Below are 19,222 nucleotides of genomic sequence, written 5' to 3'. Positions count from 1 at the left end.
CAGGAGGTGAGGGTTGGTTCGGGACCCCGACCAAAGGGGGAACTGGAGGAGGAACGTGACAATCCAAAGAAAAGAAAATCGTCTTCTAGTCTTGAAATTGAAGTGTTGGTTGAGAACCCTAAGAAGGGGAGGCCATCTTCTAGTTCGGAGGGGGTCTTAACCGTTTTGGAGAAGAATTTTGATGCCGGGAACTTTATCGATTCCAAGCTGCTTCCCGGCACGGAGGACTTCTTTTATGGTGGGGACCTTGCTTCGCAAGTGATGAGCGGATAATTTATACCCTTTTTGGCATTGTTTTTACTTAGTTTTTAGTATGTTTTACTTACTTTTTATTATATTTTTATTAGTTTTTATGCAAAAATCACATTTCTGGACTTTACTACGAGTTTGTGTATTTTTCTGTGATTTCAGGTATTTTCTGGCTGAAATTGAGGGACCTGAACAAAAATCTGATTCAGAGGATGAAAAAGGACTGCAGATGTTGTTGGATTCTGACCCTCCTACACTCGAAGTAGATTTTCTGGAGCTACAGAAGCTCAATTGGCGCGATCGTAATTGCATTGGAAAGTAGACATTCTGGGCTTTCCAGAAATATATAATAGTCCATACTTTGCATAAGATTCGATTGCCCAAACTAGCATTCAAAGCCAGCCTAAAACTTCCTGGCGTAAAACGCCCAAACTGGCACCAGAATGGGAGTTAAACGCCCAAACTAGCACTCAAGCTGGCGTTTAACTCCAAGAACAATCTATTCATGAAAAAGCTTCAATGCTCAGCCCAATCACACACCAAGTGGGCCCCGGAAGTAGATTTCTACACTATCTACACTTAGTTACTCATTTTCTGTAAACCTAAGTTACTAGTTTAGTATAAATAGCACTTTTTACCATTGTATTCATATCTCTGGCCATTTAGTGTTTAGACCTTTGGCATGGAGGCTGGCCTCACAGCCATGCCTAGACCTTTTTCACTTATATATTTTCTACGGTGGAGTTTCTACACCCCATAGATTAAGGTGTGGAGCTCTGCTGTTCTTCATGAATTAATGCAATTACTACTGTTTTCTTTCAATTCACGCCTACTTCTTCTCCAAAATATACTCTCGTACTTAATTCAGTTAAGTCAGAATGAAGGGGTGACCCGTGACAATCACCCAATCTTCGTTACTCGCTTAGCCAAGATCTGCGTGCCTGACAACCACAAAGCAGTCTACATGATGTTGAACGTAGTCGTTGGACGACAGCCGGAGTATATTCTCTTGGATATCTAATACACGGACCGAGTCCATGAGATTAGTATCTTCGTGGTATAGGCTAGAATCATTGGCAGCATTCCAGGGATCCGGAAAGTCTAAACCTTGTCTGTGGTATTCCGAGTAGGATCCGGGAAGGGATGACTGTGACGAACTTCAAACCTGCGAATGTTGGGCGCAGTGACAGTGTGCAAAAGGATCAATGGATTCTATTCCGACGCTAGCGGGAACCGACAGATGATTAGCCGTGCGGTAGCTGTGCCTGGTATTTTTCATCCAAGACGAGAAATCCGACAGTTGATTAGCCGTGCAGAAACCGTAGAGGACCATTTTCACTGAGAGGATCTTACAGCTTGCCATGGAAGGGAGCACGCATGATTGGAAGAAGGCAGTAGGAAAGCAGAGGTTCAGAAGTAACAAAGCATCTCCAGATGCTTATCTGAAATTCTCACTAATGAATCACATAAGTATCTTTATCTTATTTTATATTTTATTTACCCTTTAATTATCAAAACCTCATAACCATTTGAATCCGCCTAACTGAGACTTACAAGATGACCATAGCTTGCTTCAAGCCGACAATCTCCATGGGATCGACCCTTACTCACGTAAGGTATTACTTGGACGACCCAGTGCACTTGCTGGTTAGTTGTGCGGAGTTGTGAAAAGTGTGAATCACGATTTCCCACACCAAGTTTTTGGCTCCATTGCCGGGGATTGTTCGAGTTTGGACAACTGACGGTTCATCTTGTTGCTTAGATTAGGTAATTTTATTTTATGTTTAAGCTTTTTATTTTTATTTTCGAAAAAAATACAAAAAATATTTTTAATAAAATCATAAAACAAAAAATTTTGTGTTTCTTGTTTGAGTTTAGTGTCAAATTTTAAGTTTAGTGTCAATTGCATATTTATAATTTTCTTAAATTTTTGAAAATTCATGCATTGTGTTCTTCTTGATCTTCAAGTTGTTCTTGATGATTTTCCTTGTTTAATCTTGTGATTTTCTTATTTTGTGTTCTTTGTGGTTTTTCATATGCATTTTCGAATTCATAGTGTCTAAACATTAAAAATTTTTAAGTTTGGTGTCTTGCATGTCTTTCTTTTCTTAAAAATTTTAAAAAATATGTTCTTGGTGTTCATATTGACATTCAAAGTGTTCTTGGTGTTCATCTTGACATTCAAAGTGTTCTTGCATGCATTTATTATTTTGATCTTAAATTTTTATGTTTTGTTTCATTTTTGCTGTTTAATGAAAAAAAAAGAGAAAAATAACAAAATGATATCCTTTTTTCTCTTTCTTCATTAATTCAAAAAATCAAAAATAATATCTTTCCCTTGTTTTACTCAAAAAATTCGAAATTTTAGGTTGACTTAGTAAAAAATTTTTAAAATTTAGTTGTTTCTTATTAGTCAAGTCAAAATTTCAATTTAAAAATTCTATCTTTTTTAAATCTTTTTTAAAATCAAATCTTTTTCAATTTTCTTTCATGTTTTTCGAAAATTTTAAAATTGATTTTCAAAATCTTTTTCTTATTTCTACTTCATATTTTCGAATTTATCACTAACAATTAATATTTTGATTCAAAAATTTCAAGTTGTTACTTGCCTATTAAGAAATGGTCAATCTTTAAATTCTAGAATCATATCTTTTAGTTTCTTGTTAGTCAAGTAATCAACTTTAATTTCAAAAATCAAATCTTTTTAATCTCCTTTTCAAAACTTTTTCAAAATAAATTCCAATCATATCTTTTTCAAAACATAATTTCAAAATCTCTTTCTAACTTCTTATCTTTTCAAAATTTATTTTCAAATCTTTTTCAATTAACCACTTGACTTGTTTGTTTTGATTTTAAAAAGTTTACTATTTCTTATCTTTTTCAAAACCATTGATGAGCGGATAATTTATACACTTTTTGGCATTGTTTTTAGTATGTTTTTAGTAGAATCTAGTTACTTTTAGGGATGTTTTCATTAGTTTTTATGTTAAATTCACATTTCTGGACTTTACAATGAGTTTGTGTGTTTTTCTGTGATTTCAGGTATTTTCTGGCTGAAATTGAGGGACTTGAGCAAAAATCAGATTCAGAGGTTGAAGAAGGACTGCTGATGCTGTTGGATTCTGACCTCCCTGCACTCAAAATGGATTTTCTGGAGCTACAGAACTCAAAATGGCGCGCTTCCAAATTGCATTGGAAAGTAGACATCCAGGGATTTCCAGCAATATATAATAGTCAATACTTTGCCCAAGTTTAGATGACACAAACTGGCGTTCAACGCCAGCTCTCTGCCCAATTCTGGCGTCCAGCGCCAGAAACAAGTTGCAAAGTGGAGTTCAACGCCCAAACTGGCACAAAAGCTGGCGTTCAACTCCAAGAATGACCTCTCCACGTGTAGACTTCAAGCTCAGCCCAAGAACACACCAAGTGGGCCCCGGAAGTGGATTTATGCATCAATTACTTACTTCTGTAAACCCTAGTGACTAGTTTATTATAAATAGATCATTGTATTCGTAGTCTTGGTTACTCCGGTTCCCCTCTGAGGCCGAGACCAATTAACTCCATTATCACTTATGTATTTTCAAATGGTAGAGTTTCTACACTCCATAGATTAAGGTGTGGAGCTCTGCTGTTCCTCAAAGATTAATGCAAAGTACTACTGTTTTTCTATTCAATTCAACTTATGCCGCTTCTAAGATATTCATTCGCACTTCAACTTGAATGTGATGAACGTGACAATCATCATCATTTCCTATGAACGCGTGCCTGACAACCACTTCCGTTCTACATTAGATTGATGGCGGCATTCATGAGAGTCCGGAAAGTCTAAACCTTGTCCGTGGTATTCCGAGTAGGACTCTGGGATTGAATGACTGTGACGAACTCCAAACTCGCGAGTGCTGGGCGTAGTGACAGACGCAAAAGGATAGTAAATTCTATTCCAGTATGATCGAGAACCTCCAAGATGATTAGCCATGCAGTGACAGCGCATCGGACCATTTTCACAGAGAGGAATAGGATGCAACCAACGACAAGGGTGATGCCTCCAGACGATTAGCCGTGCTGTGACAGAGCATTTGGACCATTTTCCCGAGTGGATTGAAAGTAGCCATTGGCACTGGTGACATCCTTACACAAAGCCAGCCATAGAAAGGAGTAAGACTGATTGGATGAAGACAGCAGGAAAGCAGAGGTTCAGAGGAACGATTGCATCTCCATACGCTTATCTGAAATTCTCACCAATGATTTACATAAGTATTTCTATCCTTAGTTTATTATTTATTTTCGAAAACTCCATAACTATTTTATATCCGCCTGACTGAGATTTACAAGGTGACCATAGCTTGCTTCATACCAACAATCTCCGTGGGATCGACCCTTACTCACGTAAGGTTTATTACTTGGACGACCCAGTGCACTTGCTGGTTAGTTGTATCGAAGTTGTGACAAATTATGAATTGAGATTAGGGCACCAAGTTTTTGGAGCCATTACCAGAGATCACAATTTCGTGCACCAAGTTTTTGGCGCCGTTGCCGGGGATTGTTCGAGTTTGGACAACTGACGGTTCATCTTGTTGCTCAGATTGGGTAACTTTCTTTTCGTTTTCTTTTCAAAAAGTTTTCAAAAATTTTTCAAAAATCTTTCAAAAATTTCTCCTTTGTTTTTGAAAATAATAATAATAATAATAATTAAAGGGTTTTCAAAAATATTATTTCTTCTTCAGAATTTTTAAGAATGAATTCTAGTGTTTCATGAAACATGTTGAATCCTAGCTGGCTGTAAAGCCATACCCAAACTGCTTTGGGATTGGTCTTCAACTAATCACCTCAATGGATGTAATTTACATACTAAAGCTTGGCTGGCTATTAAGCCATGCCTGACCCTTTGATTGGAGCTTTAGGCTAAAAGAGCATAAGATTCCTGGAATTCATATTAAAAATTTTGGAATCCTTATTTTTCTTTTTCACAAATAATTTTCGAAAAAAAAAATACAAAAAAATTATAAAATCAAAAAAATCAAAAATATTTTGTGTTTCTTGTTTGAGTCTTGAGTCAAATTTCAAGTTTGGTGTCAATTGCATGTTCATCTTGCATTTTTCGAAAAAATTCATGCATTCATAGTGTTCTTCATGATCTTCAAGTTGTTCTTGGTAAGTCTTCTTGTTTGATCTTTGCATTTGCATGTTTTGTATCTTTTCTTGTTTTTCATATGCATTCCTGAATTCTTTATGTCTAAGCATTAAAGAATTCTAAGTTTGGTGTCTTGCATGTTTTCTTTGCATTAAAAATTTTTCAAAAATGTGTTCTTGGTGTTCATCTTGACATTCATAGCATTCTTGCATGCATTCATTGTTTTGATCCATAACTATCATGCATTGCATCATTTTTTTGTTTTTCTCTCTCATCATAAAAAAATTCAAAAATAAAAAAAATATCTTTCCCTTTTTTTCTCTTAAAATTTCGAAAATTAGATTTGACTTTTTCAAAAATTTTTAAAGTCTAGTTGTTTTTATGAGTCAAATCAAATTTCCAATTTAAAGATCTTATCTTTTTCAAAATCTTTTTAAAAAATCAAATCTTTTTCAATTTTTTTTTAGTTATTTTCGAAAATTTCAAAAATATTTTTCAAAAAATCTTTTTCTTAATTTTACATCATATTTTGGAAAATAACATCATCAATTAATGTTTTGATTCAAAAATTTCAAGTTTGTTACTTGCTTGTTAAGAAAGATTCAAACTTTAAGTTTTAGAATCATACCTTATGATTTCTTGAGAATCAAGTCATTAATTGTGATTTTAAAAATCAAATCTTTTTCAAAACTAACTTCAATCATATCTTTTCAAAAATATCTTCTTATCTTATTTTTTTCAAAAATTTGATTTCAAAATATCTTTTCTATCTTCCTAACTTCTTATCTTTTCAAAATTTGTTTTAACTAACTAACTAACTTTTTGTTTGTTTCTTACCTTTTTCAAAACTACCTAACTAACTCTCTCTCTCTAATTTTCGAAAATATCTCCCTCTTTTTCAAAAATTCTTTTTAATTAACTAATTATTTTAATCTTTGATTTTAAAAAAATTTTCGAAAAATTACTAACTTCTTTCAAAAACTATTTTCGAGAATCACTAACTCTTTTTCAAAAATTATTTTCGAAAATCCTCTCCCTCTCTCATCTTATTCTATTTATTCATTCATCTACTAACATCTCTTCCTCACATCACTCACCAAATTCGAACCCCCTCTTCTATCTGTGTTCGAATTTTTTCTTCTTCTCTTCTTCTACTAACAATAAGGAACCTTTTTACTGTGACATAGAGGATTCCTCTTCTTTTCTTTTTCTCTTCTCTTTCTTATGAGCAGGGACAAAGAAAAAGGCATTCTTGTTGAAGCTGATCCAGAACCTGAAAGGACTCTGAAGAGAAAACTAAGAGAAGCTAAATTACAACAATCCAGAGACAACCTTATTGAAAATTTCGAACAAGTAAAGGAGATGGCAGCCGAACCCAACAACAATAATGCAAGGAGAATGCTTGGTGACTTTACTGCACCTAATTCTAATTTACATGGAAGGAGCATCTCCATCCCTACCATTGGAGCAAACAACTTTGAGCTGAAACCTCAGCTAGTTTCTCTGATGCAGCAGAACTGCAAGTTTCATGGACTTCTGATGAGCGGATAATTTATACGCTTTTTGGCATTGTTTTTAGTATGTTTTTAGTAGGATTTAGTTACTTTTAGGAATGTTTTCATTAGTTTTTATGTTAAATTCACATTTCTAGACTTTACTATGAGTTTGTGTGTTTTTCTATGATTTCAGGTATTTTCTGGCTGAAATTGAGGGACTTGAGCAGAAATCAGATTCAGAGGTTGAAGAAGGACTGTTGATGCTGTTGGATTCTGATCTTCCTGCACTCAAAATGGATTTTCTGGAGCTACAGAACTCAAAATGGCGCGCTTCCAATTGCGTTGGAAAGTAGACATCCAGGGCTTTTCAGCAATATATAATAGTCCAAACTTTGCCCAAGTTTAGATGACGCAAACTGGCGTTCAACGCCAGCTCTCTGCCCAATTCTGGCGTCCAGCGCCAGAAAAGGATCCAAAACCAGAGTTGAACGCCAGAAATGGATCAAAACCTGGCGTTCAACTCCACAAATGGCCTCTGCACGTGGAAAGTTAAAGCTCAGCCCAAGCACACACCAAGTGGGCCCCGGAAGTGAATTTATGCATCAATTACTTACTCATGTAAACCCTAGTAGCTAGTTTATTATAAATAGGACCTTTTACTATTGTATTAGACATCTTTGGTCTCAGTTTTAATCCATTGTTCATCTTAGGAGACTATTGATCACGTTTTAGAGGGGCTGGCCATTCGGCCATGCCTGGACCTTTCACTTATGTATTTTCAACGGCAGAGTTTCTGCACTCCATAGATTAAGGTGTGGAGCTCTGCTGTTCCTCAAAGATTAATGCAAAGTACTACTGTTTTCTATTCAATTCATCTTGTTTCACTTCCAAGATATTCATTTGTACTTCAATCTGAATGTGATGAACGTGACAATCATCATCATTCCCTATGAACGCGTGCCTGACAACCACTTCCGTTCTACCTTCGACTGAATGAGTATCTCTTAGATCTCCTAACCAGAATCTTCGTGGTGTAAGCTAGAATGATGGTGGCATTCAAGAGAATCCGGAAAGTCTAAACCTTGTCTGTGGTATTCCGAGTAGGATTCAATGAATGAATGACTGTGACGAGCTCCTAACTCGCGATTGCAGGGCGTTAGTGACAGACGCAACAGGATAGTAAATCCTATTCCAGCATGATCGAGAACCGACAGATGAATAGCCGTGCCGTGACAGGGTGCATTGACCATTTTCACCGAGAGGATAAGATGAAGCCATTGACAAGGGTGATGCCTCCAGACAATTAGCCGTGCCGTGACAGGGCATTGGATCATTTTCCTGAGAGATGACCGAAAGTAGCCATTGACAGTGGTGATGTATCACATAAAGCCAGCCATGGAAAGGAGTAAGACTGATTGGATGAAGATAGTGGGAAAGCAGAGGTTAAGAGGAACGAAAGCATCTCTATTCGCTTATCTGAAACTCTCACCAATGATTTACATAAGTATTTCTATCCCTTCTTTTATTTAATTATTATTCGAAAACCCCATTACTATTTTATATCCGCCTGACTGAGATTTACAAGGTGACCATAGCTTGCTTCATACCAACAATCTCCGTGGGATTCGACCCTTACTCACGTAAGGTATTACTTGGATGACCCAGTGCACTTGCTGGTTAGTTACACGGAGTTGTGAACCATGGTCTTGGCATCATGTTTTTGGCGCCATTTCCAGGGAAAGAAAGAGCAATAAATTTTACATATCTAAAGTGTAATCACGATTCCGCGTACCAAGTTTTTGGCGCCGTTGCCGGGGATTGTTTGAGTTTGGACAACTAACGGTTCATCCTGTTGCTCAGATTAGGTAATTTTCTCCTTTGTTTTCGAAAAAAAAAATGTTTTCAAAAATTTTATTCAAAATTTTTAAGAATGAATTCTAGTGTTTCATGAAGCATGTGAAGCCTGGCTGGCTGTAAAGCCATGTCTAAATTTATTTGGACTGATGCAGCAATTTGTTATCAAGAGCAAGCTAGTTGTTGCTAATCCACCTGCTGCTGTTCCTGATTCACCTGCTGAAGCTTGGCTGGCCATTGGCCATGTCTAGTGTTTTGGACCGGAGCTTTCATTGAAAGCTTGGCTGGCTAGTGAGCCATGTCTAATTCCTGGACTGAAGCTTTAGACTAAGAATGCAAGATTCCTGGAATTCATGTTAAAAATTTTGGAATCCTTATTTTTTCTTTTTCATATAAATTTCGAAAAAATCCAAAAAAATTAGAAAATCATAAAAATCAAAAACATTTTTTGTGTTTCTTGTTTGAGTTATGAGTCATGTCATAAGTTTGGTGTCATTTGTATGTGCATCTTGCATTTTTCGAAAATTTCATGCATTCATAGTGTTCTTCATGATCTTCAAGTTGTTCTTGGTAAGTCTTCTTGTTTGATCTTGATGATTTTTTGTTTTGTGTTGTATGGTGTTTTTCATATGCATTCTTGAATTCTTAGTGCGTAAGCATTAAAGAATTCTAAGTTTGGTGTCTTGCATGTTTTCTTTGTATTAAAAATTTTTCAAAATTGTGTCTATGATGTTCATCCTGACATTCAAAGTGTTCTTGGTGTTCATCTTGACATTCATAGCATTCTTGCATTGTTTTGATCCATAACTTTCATGCATTGCATCATTTTTCCTGTTTTCCTCTCTCATCATAAAAATTCAAAAAAAAAAAAAACAAAAAATATCTTTCCCTTTTTCACTCATCAAATTCGAAAATTTGAGTTGACTTTTTCAAAAATTTTAAAAATCAAGTTGTTTCTTATGAGTCAAATCAAATTTTCAATTTGAAAATCTTATCTTTTTCAAAATCTTTTTCAAAAATCAAATCTTTTTCAAAATTCTTAGTTATTTTCGAAAATTCCAAAAATATTTTTCAAAAATATTTTTCTTATTTTTATATCAAATTTTCGAAAATAACATAATCAATTAATGTTTTGATTCAAAAATTTGAAGTTTGTTACTTGCTTGTTAAGAAAGATTCAAACTTTAAGTTCTAGAATCATATCTTATGATTTCTTGAGAATCAAGTCATTAATTGAGATTTTAAAAATCAAATCTTTTTCAAAACTAATTTCTAAAATATCTTCTTATCTTACCTTTTTCAAAAAGTTGGTTTCAAAATATCTTTTCTAACCTCCTAACTTCTTATCTTTTCAAAATTTGTTTCAACTAACTAACTAACTTTTTGTTTGTTTCTTAACTTTTTCAAAACTACCTAACTAACTCTCTCTCTCTAATTTTCGAAAATATCTTCCCTCTTTTTCAAAAATTTCTTTTTAATTAACTAATTATTCTTATTTTTATTTTTGATTTTAAAAATTTTCGAAAAATACTAACATTTTTCAAAAACAATTTTCGAAAATCACTAACTCTTTTTCAAAAATATTTTTCGAAAATTCTCCCTCTCCCACCTTATTCTATTTATTTATTCATTTACTAACATCTCATCTCACATCTCAACCCTCCTCATAGTTGTGTTTCTTCCATTACATTACATCCTTTGTCTCCCTCTCTTCTTCTACTCACACAGGGATCCCTATACTATGGTATAAAGGATCTCTATTATTATTATTATTATTTTTCTGTGCCTTCTTCTTTGTCATATGAGCAGGAGCAAGGATAAGAACATTCTTGTGGAAGCAGATCCAGAACCTGAAAGGACTCTGAAAAGGAAACTAAGAGAAGCTAAAATACAACAATCCAGAGATAACCTTTTAGAAATTTTCGAACAGGAAGAGGAGATGGCAGCTGAAAATAATAATAATGCAAGGAGGATGCTTGGTGACTTTATTGCACCAAATTCCAGTTTACATGGAAGAAGCATCTCCATTCCTGCCATTGGAGCAAACAACTTTGAGCTGAAACCTCAATTAGTTTCTCTGATGCAGCAGAACTGCAAGTTTCATGGACTTCCATCTGAAGATCCTTTTCAGTTCTTAACTGAATTCTTGCAGATATGTCATACTGTAAAGACTAATGGAGTACATCCTGAAGTCTACAGGCTCATGCTTTTCCCTTTTGCTGTAAGAGACAGAGCTAGAGTATGGTTGGACTCTCAACCTAAGGATAGCCTGAACTCTTGGGATAAGCTGGTCACGGCTTTCTTAGCCAAGTACTTTCCTCCTCAAAAGCTGAGCAAGCTTAGAGCTGATGTTCAAACCTTCAGACAGAAAGAAGGTGAATCCCTCTATGAAGCTTGGGAAAGATACAAACAGTTGACCAAAAAGTGTCCTTCTGACATGCTTTCAGAATGGACCATCCTGGATATATTCTATGATGGTTTATCTGAGCTATCAAAGATGTCACTGGACACTTCTGCAGGTGGATCCATTAACCTAAAGAAAACGCCTGCAGAAGCTCAAGAACTCATTGACATGGTTGCAAATAACCAGTTCATGTACACTTCTGAATGGAATCCTGTGAATAATGGGACGCCTATGAAGAAGGGAGTTCTTGAAGTTGATACTCTGAATGCCATATTGGCTCAGAACAAAATATTGACTCAGCAAGTCAATATGATCTCTCAGAGTCTGAATGGAATGCAAGCTGCATCCAACAGTACTCAATAGGCTTCTTATGAAGAAGAAGCGTATGATCCTGAGAACCCTGCAATAGCAGAGGTGAATTACTTAGGTGAACCTTATGGAAACACCTATAACTCATCATGGAGAAATCATCCAAATTTCTCATGGAAGGATCAAAAGCCTCTACAAGGCTTTAATAATGGTGGAAGAAACAGGTTTAACAATAATAAACCTTTTCCATCATCCACTCAGCAACAGACAGAGAACTCTGAACAAAATACTTCTAATTTAACAAACTTAGTCTCTGATCTGTCCAAGGCCACTGTGAGTTTCATGAATGAAACAAGGTCTTTCATTAGAAATTTGGAAGCACAAGTGGGCCAGCTGAGTAAAAGGATCACTGAAATCCCTCCCAGTACTCTCCCAAGCAATACAGAAGAGAATCCAAAAGGAGAGTGCAAGGCCATTGACATAAGCAAAATGGCCGAACCCAATGAGGGAGAGGAGGACGTGAATCCCAAGGAGGAAGACCTCCTGGGACGTCCAGTGACCAATAAGGAGCTTCCCTCTGAGGAACCAAAGGAATCTGAGACTCATCTAGAGACCATAGAGATTCCATTGAACCTCCTTATGCCCTTCATGAGCTCTGATGAGTATTCCTCTTCTGAAGAGAATGAGGATGTTACTGAAGAGCAAACTGCCAAGTTTCTTGGTGCAATCATGAAGCTAAATGCCAAATTATTTGGCATTGATACTTGGGAAGTTGAACCTCCCTTGTTCATCAATGAACTAAGTGATCTGGATCAACTGACATTGCCTCAGAAGAGACAGGATCCTGGAAAGTTCATAATACCTTGTACCATAAGTACCATGATCTTTAAGGCTCTGTGTGACCTTGGTTCAGGAATAAACCTCATGCCCCTCTCTGTAATAGAGAAACTGGGAATCTATGGGGTGCAAGCTGCTAAAATCTCATTAGAGATGGCAGACAATTCAAGAAAACAGGCATATGGACAAGTAGAGGACGTGTTAGTAAAGGTTGAAGGCCTTTACATCCCTGCTGATTTCATAGTCCTGGATACTGGAAAGGAAGAGGATGAATCCATCATCCTAGGAAGACCTTTCCTGGCCACAGCAAGAGCTGTGATTGATGTTGACAGAGGTGAACTAGTTCTTCAATGGAATGAGGACTCCCTTGTGTTTAAAACTCAAGGATCTCCCTCTGCAACCATGGAGAGGAAGCATGAAAAGCTTCTCTCAAAGCAGAGTCAACCCAAGCCCCCACAGTCAAACTCTAAGTTTGGTGTTGGGAGGCCACAACCAAACTCTAAGTTTGGTGTTGAACTCCTATATCCAAACTCTAAGTTTGGTGTTGGAGAGTTTCAACAATGCTCTGAACATCTGTAAGGCTCCATGAGAGCCCACTGTCAAGCTATTGACATTAAAGAAGCGCTTGTTGGGAGGCAACCCAATGTTTATTTATCTAATTTTTATTTTCATTGTTTTTCATGTCTTTATAGGTTCATGATCATGTGGAGTCACAAAATAAATAGAAAAATTGAAAACAAAATCAAAAACAGCAGAAGAAAAATCACACCCTGGAGGAGCATCTGTCTGGCGTTCAGTGCCAGAACAGAGCATGATTCTGGCGTTGAACGCCCAAAATGGGCAGCTTCTGGGCGCTGAACGCCAGAACAGGCATGGTTCTGGCGTTCAACGCCAGAAATGGCACACAAATGGGCGTTGAATGCCCAAAATGGCCACCAACCTGGCGCTGAACGCCCAGAGTTGTGTGCAAAGGCATTTTTACATGCCTAATGGGTGCAGGGATGTAAATCCTTGAACACCTCAGGATCTGTGGACCCCACAGGATCCCCACCTACCTCCACTCACTTCTTCTCACCACTCTCTTTCACACAACCACATAAACACTCTTCCCCAAAAACCGTTCACCAATAACCTCAATTTCTCTTCCCCATCACCTCTTCACCACTCACATCCATCCACTCTTCCCCATAAACCTACCTCATAAACCCCACCTACCTTCAAAATTCAAAACCAATTTCCCACCCAAACCCACCCATATGGCCGAAACCTTCCCCCCTCCCTTCCCTATATAAAGCCCTCCATTCTTCATCAAATTCACACAACACACCCCTCTACACCCTTCTTGGCCGAAACACTTCCCACTTTCCACTCCCCCTCTCCTCCATTTCTTCTTCTTCTTCATCTATTCTTTCTTTTATTGCTCGAGGGCGAGCAAAATTCTAAGTTTGGTGTGGTAAAAAGCATAAGCTTTTTGTTTTTCCATTACCATTGATGGCACCTAAGACCGGAGAATCCTCTAGAAAGGGGAAAGGGAAGACAAAAGCTTCCACATCCGAGTCATGGGAGATGGAAAGGTTCATCTCCAAAGCCCATCAAGACCACTTCTATGATGTTGTGGCCAAGAAGAAGGTGATCCCCGAGGTCCCTTTCAAACTCAAAAGAAATGAGTATCCGGAGATCCGACATGAAATTCAAAGAAGAGGTTGGGAAGTTCTAACAAATCCCATCCAACAAGTCGGCATCCTAATGGTTCAAGAGTTCTATGCCAATGCATGGATCACCAGGAACCATGATCAAAGTAAGAACCCGGATCCAAAGAACTATGTTACAATGGTTCGGGGGAAATACTTGGATTTTAGTCCGGAAAATGTGAGGTTGGCGTTCAACTTGCCAAACATGGAAGAGAACGCACGCCCCTACACAAGGAGAGTCAACTTTGATCAAAGGTTGGACCAAGTCCTTATGAACATATGTGTAGAAGGAGCTCAATGGAAGATTGACTCCAAAGGCAAGCCGGTTCAACTAAGAAGATTGGACCTCAAGCCTGTAGCTAGAGGATGGTTGGAGTTTATTCAATGCTCAATCATTCCCACTAGCAACCGGTCTGAAGTTACTATAGACCGGGCCATCATGATCCATAGCATCATGATTGGAGAAGAGGTGGAAGTTCATGAGATTATACCTCAAGAACTCTACAAGGTGGCTGACAAGTCCTCCACTATGGCAAGGTTAGCCTTTCCTCACCTCATTTGCCACCTATGCAATTCGGCTGGGATTGACATAGAGGGAGATATCCTCATTAAAGAGGACAAGCCCATCACTAAGAAGAAGATGGAGCAAGCAAGAGAGCCCATTCATGGAGCTCAAGAGGCGCAAGAAGCTCATTACCATGAGATCCCGGAGATGCCTCAAATGCACTTTCCTCCATAAAATTATTGGGAGCAAATCAACACCTCCCTAGGAGAATTGAGTTCCAATATGGGACAACTAAGGGTGGAACATCAAGAGCACTCGATCATGCTTCATGAAATAAGAGAAGATCAAAAAGCAATGAGGGAGGAGCAACAAAGACAAGGAAGAGACATAGAAGAGCTCAAGGACATCATTGGTTCCTCAAGAAGGAAATGCCACCATCACTAAGGTGGATTCATTCCTTGTTCTTATTTCTTCTGTTTTTTCGTTTTCTATGTTATGTGCCTATCTATGTTTGTGTCTTCATTACATGATCATTAGTAGTAGTAACTATGTCTTAAAGTTATGAATGTCCTATGAATCCATCACCTCTCTTAAATGAAAAATGTTTTAATTCAAAAGAACAAGAAGTACATGAGTTTCGAATTTATCCTTGAACTTAGTTTAATTATATTGATGTGGTGACAATGCTTCTTGTTTTCTGAATGAATGCTTGAACATTGCATATGTCTTTTGAAGTTGTTGTTTAAGAATGTTAAATATGTTGGCTCTTGAAAGAATGATGACTAGGAGACATGTTATTTGATAATCTGAAAAATCATAAAAATGATTCTTGAAGCAAGAAAAAGCAGCAAAGAACAAAGCTTGCAGAAAAAAAAAATATAGGCGAAAAAAAAAATAGAAATAGAAAGAAAAAGAAAAAGCAAGCAGAAAAAGCCAAAGCTCTTAAAACCAAGAGGCAAGAGCAAAAAGCCAATAACCCTTAAAACCAAAAGGAAAGGGCAAATAAAAAGGATCCCAAGGCTTTGAGCATCAGTGGATAGGAGGGCCTAAAGGAATAAAATCCTGACCTAAGCGGCTAAATCAAGCTGTCCCTAACCATGTGCTTGTGGCGTGAAGGTGTCAAGTGAAAACTTGAGACTGAGCGGTTAAAGTCAAGGTCCAAAGCAAAAAAAAGAGTGTGCTTAAGAACCCTGGACACCTCTAATTGGGGACTTTAGCAAAGCTGAGTCACAATCTGAAAAGGTTCACCCAATTATGTGTCTGTGGCATTTATGTATCTGGTGGTAATACTGGAAAACAAAGTGCTTTGGGCCACGGCCAAGACTCATAAAAAAGTTGTGTTCAAGAATCATCATACTGAGCTAGGAGAATCAATAACACTATCTGAACTCTGAGTTCCTATAGATGCCAATCATTCTGAACCTCAATGGATAGAATGAGATGCCAAAACTATTCAAGAGGCAAAAAGCTATAAGTCCCGCTCATTTGATTGGAGCTATGTTTCATTGATAGTTTAGAATTTATAGTATATTCTCTTCTTTTTATCCTATTTGATTTTCAGTTGCTTGGGGACAAGCAACAATTTAAGTTTGGTATTGTGATTAGCGGATAATTTATACGCTTTTTGGCATTGTTTTTAGTATGTTTTTAGTAGGATCTAGTTACTTTTAGGGATGTTTTCATTAGTTTTTATGTTAAATTCACATTTCTGGACTTTACTATGAGTTTGTGTGTTTTTCTGTGATTTCAGGTATTTTCTGGATGAAATTGAGGGACTTGAGCAGAAATCAGATTCAGAGGTTGAAGAAGGACTGCTGATGCTGTTGGATTCTGACCTCCCTGCACTCAAAATGGATTTTCTGGAGCTACAGAACTCAAAATGGCGCGCTTCCAATTGCTTTGGAAAGTAGACATCCAGGGATTTCCAGAAATATATAATAGTCCAAACTTTGCCAAAGTTTAGATGACACAAACTGGCATTCAACGCCAGCTCTCTGCCCAATTCTGGCGTCTAGCGCCAGAAAAGGATCCAAAACCAGAGTTGAACGCCAGAAATGGATCAAAACCTAGCGTTCAACTCCACAAATGGCCTCTACACGTGGAAAGTTAAAGCTCAGCCCAAGCACACACCAAGTGGGCCCCGGAAGTGAATTTATGCATCAATTACTTACTCATGTAAACCCTAGTAGCTAGTTTATTTTAAATAGGACCTTTTACTATTGTATTAGACATCTTTGGTCTCAGTTTTAATCTATTGTTCATCTTAGGAGACTATTGATCACGTTTTAGAGGGGCTGGCCATTCGGCCATGCCTGGACCTTTCACTTATGTATTTTCAACGGCAGAGTTTCTGCACTCCATAGATTAAGGTGTGGAGCTCTGCTGTTCCTCAAAGATTAATGCAAAGTACTACTGTTTTCTATTCGATTCATCTTGTTTCGCTTCCAAGATATTCATTCGTACTTCAATCTGAATGTGATGAACGTGACAATCATCATCATTCCCTATGAACGCGTGCCTGACAACCACTTCCGTTCTACCTTCGACTGAATGAGTATCTCTTAGATCTCCTAACCAGAATCTTCGTGGTGTAAGCTAGAATGATGGCGGCATTCAAGAGAATCCGGAAAGTCTAAACCTTGTCTGTGGTATTCCGAGTAGGATTCAATGAATGAATGACTGTGACGAGCTCCTAACTCGCGATTGCAGGGCGTTAGTGACAGACGCAAAAGGATAGTAAATCCTATTCCAGCATGATCGAGAACCGACAGATGAATAGCTGTGCTGTGACAGGGTGCGTTGACCATTTTCACTGAGAGGATAAGATGAAGCCATTGACAAGGGTGATGCCTCCAGACGATTAGCCGTGCCGTGACAGGGCATTGGATCATTTTCCTGAGAGATGACCGAAAGTAGCCATTGACAGTGGTGATGTATCACATAAAGCCAGCCATGGAAAGGAGTAAGACTGATTGGATGAAGATAGTAGGAAAGCAGAGGTTCAGAGGAACGAAAGCATCTCTATTCGCTTATCTGAAACTCTCACCAATGATTTACATAAGTATTTCTATCCCTTCTTTTATTTAATTATTATTCGAAAACTCCATTACTATTTTATATCCGCCTGACTGAGATTTACAAGGTGACCATAGCTTGCTTCATACCAACAATCTCCGTGGGATTCGACCCTTACTCACATAAGGTATTACTTGGACGACCCAGTGCACTTGCTGGTTAGTTACACGGAGTTGTGAACCATGGTCTTGGCATCATGTTTTTGGCGCCATTTCCAGGGAAAGAAAGAGCAATAAATTTTACATAATTAAAGTGTAATCACGATTCCGCGTACCAACTTCCATCTGAAGATCCTTTTCAGTTCTTAACTGAATTCTTGCAGATCTGTGATACTGTTAAGACTAATGGAGTAGATCCTGAAGTCTACAGGCTCATGCTTTTCCCTTTTGCTGTAGGAGACATAGCTAGAGTATGGTTGGACTCTCAAACCAAAGACAGCCTAAACTCTTGGGATAAGGTGGTCACGGCTTTCTTAGCCAAGTTTTTTCCTCCTCAAAAGTTGAGCAAGCTTAGAGCTGATGTTCAAACCTTCAGACAGAAAGAAGGTGAATCCTTCTATGAAGCTTGGGAAAGATACAAGCAGCTGACCAAAAAGTGTCCTTCTGACATGCTTTCAGAATGGACCATCCTGAATATATTCTATGATTGTTTATCTGAGCTATCAAAGATGTCATTGGATATTTCTGCAGGTGGATCCATTCACCTAAAGAAAACGCCTTCAGAAGCTCAAGAACTCATTGACATGGTTGCTAATAACCAGTTTATGTACACTTCTGAGAGGAATCCTGTAAGTAAAGGGGATGCCTATGAAGAAGGGAGTTCTTGAAATTGATACTCTGAATGCCATATTGGCTTAGAAGAAAATATTGACTCAGCAAGTCAATATGATTTCTCAAAGTCTGAATGGAATGTAAGATCCATCCAACAGTACTCAAGAGGCATCTTTTAAAGAAGAAGCTTATGATCCTAAGAACCCTGCAATAGCAGAGGTAAATTACTTAGGTGAACCTTATGGAAAAACCTATAATCCATCATGGAGAAATCATCCAAATCTCTCATGGAAGGATCAAAGGCCTCAACAAGGCTTTAATAATGGTGGAAGAAACAGGTTTAGCAATAGCAAGCCTTTTCCATCATCCACTCAGCAACAGACAGAGAATTCTGAGCAGAATCCATCTAGCTTAGCAAATTTAGTCTCTGATCTACTTAAGGCCACTGTGAGTTTCATGAATGAAACAAGGTCTTCCATTAGAAATTTGGAAGCAGAAGTGGGCCAGTTGAGTAAAAGGATCACTGAAATCCCTCCTAGTACTCTCCCAAGCAATACTGAAGAGAATCCAAAAGGAGAGGGCAAGGCCATTGAATTAATTACCATGGCCGAACCCACAAGAGAGGAGAAGGACGTGAATCCCAAGGAGGAAGACCTCCTGGGACGTCCAGTGATCAATAAGGAGCTTCCCTCTGAGGAACCTAAGGAATCTGAGACTCATCTAGAGACCATAGAGATTCTATTAAACCTCCTTATGCCATTCATGAGCTCTGATGAGTATTCCTCTTCTGAAGAGAATGAGGATGTTACTGAAGAGCAAGCTACCAAGTTCCTTGGTGTAATCATGAAGCTAAATACCAAATTATTTGGTATTGAAACTTGGGAAGATGAACCTCCCTTGT

General features: G+C 37.8%; 2 non-coding genes across 2 annotated transcripts; both read right to left on the bottom strand.

The window, feature by feature from the left end:
* Nucleotides 1-11,065: 11,065 nt before the first annotated feature.
* LOC148573588 (small nucleolar RNA R71) lies at nucleotides 11,066-11,173 on the bottom strand. The gene has a single exon (XR_015905667.1). It is a non-coding gene; the product is annotated as a small nucleolar RNA R71 (small nucleolar RNA).
* Nucleotides 11,174-18,056: 6,883 nt separating this feature from the next.
* LOC148573587 (small nucleolar RNA R71) lies at nucleotides 18,057-18,164 on the bottom strand. Its single transcript, XR_015905520.1, has one exon. It is a non-coding gene; the product is annotated as a small nucleolar RNA R71 (small nucleolar RNA).
* Nucleotides 18,165-19,222: the final 1,058 nt, after the last annotated feature.

This window comes from Arachis ipaensis, chromosome B2 (assembly GCF_059453495.1).
Source record: "Arachis ipaensis isolate K30076 ecotype BB chromosome B2, ASM5945349v1, whole genome shotgun sequence".
NCBI classification, from domain to species: Eukaryota; Viridiplantae; Streptophyta; class Magnoliopsida; order Fabales; family Fabaceae; genus Arachis; species Arachis ipaensis.
This window is presented reverse-complemented; position numbering and strand designations above follow the sequence as displayed.